Source organism: Lycorma delicatula, chromosome 13 (assembly GCF_047948215.1).
Source record: "Lycorma delicatula isolate Av1 chromosome 13, ASM4794821v1, whole genome shotgun sequence".
Classification (NCBI taxonomy): domain Eukaryota; kingdom Metazoa; phylum Arthropoda; class Insecta; order Hemiptera; family Fulgoridae; genus Lycorma; species Lycorma delicatula.
The window spans coordinates 11,778,056-11,782,249 of NC_134467.1; positions in this window are offsets into that span (position 1 = coordinate 11,778,056).

Below are 4,194 nucleotides of genomic sequence, written 5' to 3' on the forward strand. Positions count from 1 at the left end.
TAGTAATGAATAAATATGAAAGGCTGTCTGATGTATTAATTTTAGTATTTATAACCTTAAAGTAATATTAATAAAAATTTATCAGTTTAAATTACAACATTATTGCTGCAGATTGCGCTATTATTTTTTAGACTTGTTACTTGAACAGTAAGGTAAGTCTAAGTTAAAAGATTTGCTCTTATCTTATTTCAGTACATAATTTATTGTTTAATATATTACCTAACGTAATATTAAATAGACGTAGAAAATTGTTAGATAAAATTAAGAACACTAGTAATTATGGCAAGGTATTATAAATTTAAGTATATATTTAGCATATTACTTGTAATTATATATATATATATATGTTTGCATATGTGTATTTCTTTTTAATTGGTAGCTATTCAACAAAATTATAAACATTCTGAAGTACTCATATTAACTGCTAACTGCACGAGCAGATACTGAATTCTTAATCTTTCGATTTTTGGGAAAAATATATTTTTTGTGCTTTAAGTATTTTTATTTACTTATTCTGATTATTCTTTATGAATAACTACACTCAATTTGAGTTTTCTGACTTTTCGATCGATAGGAGAGTCAAGCATGAATGAATCACTGAAGGCTTTCTCATTTTTTAATTTACTGATTATTTAGTAATGTAATCAGTGTTATGTATTAATATAGGTTAATAAAGAGTCTTAACAATTTACATCCTAACAAACATTAATTATTTATAAAAATTAAAATTAACTAAAATTAAAATATCATGGTTAAGCAAAGATTTAGAAATCAACTCATTGACTGCAAAACTTACCCTGGAGCAGACATTGATAGCGACCATAATTTGGTGATAATGAAATGTAGATTGGAGTTTAAAAACCTGAAGAAAAGGTGTCAGATGAATCGGTGGAATTTAGAGAAGCTTGAGGAAGAGGAGGTAAAGAAGATTTTTGAGGAGGACATCGCAAGAGGTCTGAGTAAAAAAGATAAGTAGAAAATGTAGAAGAAGAATGGGAGAATGTTAAAAAGGAAATTCTTAAATCAGCAGAAGCAAACTTAGGCGGAATAAAGAGAACTGGTAGAAAACCTTGGGTTTCAGACAATATATTGCAGCTGATGGATGAACGTAGAAAATATAAGATGAAGAAAGTAAAAGGAACTATCGGCAATTAAGAAATGCTATAAACAGGAAGTGCAAACTGGCGAAAGAAGAGTGGATTAAAGAAAAGTGTTCAGAAGTGGAAAGAGAAATGAACATTGGTAAAATAGACGGGAGCATACAGGAAAGTTAAGGAAAATTTTGGGGTACATAAATTAAAATCTAATAATGTGTTAAACAAAGATGGTACACCAATATATAATACGAAAGGTAAAGTCGATAGATGGGTGGAATATATTGAAGAGTTATACCGAGGAAATGAATTAGAAAATGGTGTTATAGAGGAAGAAGAGAAGTTGAGGAGGATGAAATGGGAGAAACAATACTGAGATCTGAATTTAAGAGAGCATTAAAAGATTTAAATGGCAGAAAGGCTCCTGGAATAGACGAAATACCTGTAGAATTACTGCGCAGTGCAGGTGAGGAAGCGATTGATCATACAAACTGGTGTGTAATATTTATGAAAAAGGGAAATTTCCGTCAGACTTCAAAAAAAGTGTTATAGTCATGATACCAAAGAAAGCAGGGGCAGATGAATGTGAATAATTCAGAACAATTAGTTTAACTAGTCATGCATCAAAAATCTTAACTAGAATTCTATACAGAAGAATTGAGAGGAGCGTGGAAGAAGTGTTAGGGAAAGACCAATTTGGTTTCAGGAAAAGCATAGGGACAAGGGAAGCAATTTTAGGCCTCAGATTAATAGTAGAAGGAAGATTAAAGAAAAACAAACCAACATACTTGGCGTTTATAGACCTAGAAAAGACATTTGATAACGTAGACTGCAATAAAATGTTCAGCATTTTTAAAAAGTTAGGGTTCAAATACAGAGATAGAAGAACAATTGCTAACATGTACAGGAACCAAACAGCAACAGTAATAATTGAAGAACATACGAAAGAAGCCGTAATAAGAAAGGGAGTCCGACAAGGATGTTCCCTATCTCCGTTACTTTTTAATCTTTACATGGAACTAGCAGTTAATGATGTTAAAGAACAATTTAGATTCGGAGTAACAGTACAAGGTGAAAAGATAAAGATGCTACATTTACTGATGATATAATAATTCTAGCCGAGAGTAAAAAGGATTTAGAAGAAACAATGAACGGCATAGATGAAGTCCTATGCAAGAACTATCGCATGAAAATAAACAAGAACAAAACAAAAGTAATGAAATGTAGTAGAAATAACAATGATGGACCACTGAATGTGAAAATAGAAGGAGAAAAGATTATGGAGGTAGAAGAATTTTGTTATTTGGGAAGTAGAATTACTAAAGATGGACGAAGCAGGACCGATATAAAATGCCGAATAGCACAAGCTAAACGAGCCTTCAGTAAGAAATATAATTTGTTTACATCAAAAATTAATTTAAATGTCAGGACAAGATTTTTGAAAGTATACATTTGTAGTGTCGCTTTATATGGAAGTGAAACTTGGACGATCGGAGTATCTGAGAAGAAAAGATTAGAAGCTTTTGAAATGTGGTGCTATAGGAGAATGTTAAAAATCAGACGGGTGGATAAAGTGACAAATGAAGCGGTATTGCGGCAAATAGATGAAGAAAGAAGCATTTGGAAAAATATAGTTAAAAGAAGAGACAGACTTATAGGCCGCATACTAAGGCATCCTGGAATAGTCGCTTTAATATTGGAAGGACAGGTAGAAGGAAAAAATTGTGTAGGCAGGCCATGTTTGGAATATGTAAAACAAATTGTTAGGGATGTAGGATGTAGAGGGTATACTGAAATGAAACGACTAGCACTAGATAGGGAATCTTGGAGAGCTGCATCAAACCAGTCAAATGACTGAAGACAAAAAAAAAAAAATTAACTTCTTAATGTTAGATTTTTCTTTTGTTAATTGGTTTTGGAGAGATCTTTTCTTTGTCATAATTTATTAAAATAACTACTGGATTAAATATGTTTTGTTTTTTTTTTTAAGAAAAGAACAGGCCAGACAATTCTCTGATGACTTAAAATTATTATTGTTGAAACAGTATAGTCCTACTTGGTAATACATTGCAACCAAATTAATATTTAAAACAATTTTTATTTTTAAATAATTCATTCAACTAATTCCTTCCCAGATACTAAGAAACTTAAAATTCAGAAAATTTATTTCCAAGATAATCTAGGGGGAAAATGGGGAGAGTTATAGAGTGTAATCTTTGCAAGATAGTCCTCCCTCCGGCTTCTGATGGCTTTGTCCTCATCAGACTACTACTTAATATGGAAACTAAATGGTATATTAAATTATGTGAGTATGGTAGTAAGTTTGTAGAAAATTATTCCCCTCTTTGAGTAAAAGTTTGAGAACCAAAATTAAATGGCATCTATGACCCGTATTTGGAAGTCATTATACAAAATTGAATTGATAACTAATGAAAAAAAATTACATTTATTATTTCCCTCCTCTGAATGAAATTATCCAAATATATAACCAAAGTGACATACTAATGTAATGGAATTATTTAATTAGTACAAGAATGTTATTTGTAGTCCAGAAACAATGAAAAAGGAAAAAGGGATTTTTTTATTGTTCCCACCAATTTTTGGGTGATTTGAATAAGACCAAAACCATCAGAAAATATGTAAGTTATTTAAGGCATAATATTGTATTTATACCTTAAGATAAGATTGTACTGTACCAGAGTGAACATTATGTCAGTCTCAAATCAGTTTTTAAGCAAGTGACTTGCTGTTCTTTACCTATTGTTAATAAAATGACAACAAATATTGTTTGTAATGAATTTTTATGAATTACAAACAAAATTACTACATTTGGCTAACAAGTAACTTTCCTGATTTGTATTCACTTGAAAAACAGTACCTGTTAACTTTAAGAATATTGGAAAAAAAATTTATATTAAAACATTTCACTGTTTTCAGTGACGGAAAGTGACTCTAAGCCTGTTTGAAGTGAGTTTTATTATAAAATTTGGTTTTGTTTGTCTTTGCAAATGTTTTACATAAATTCAAGGAAAAGTGGCCATGTAACAAATCAAAAGCTGATTTTGATTTGTTACATGGCCACTTACATCGCAAATGTTTA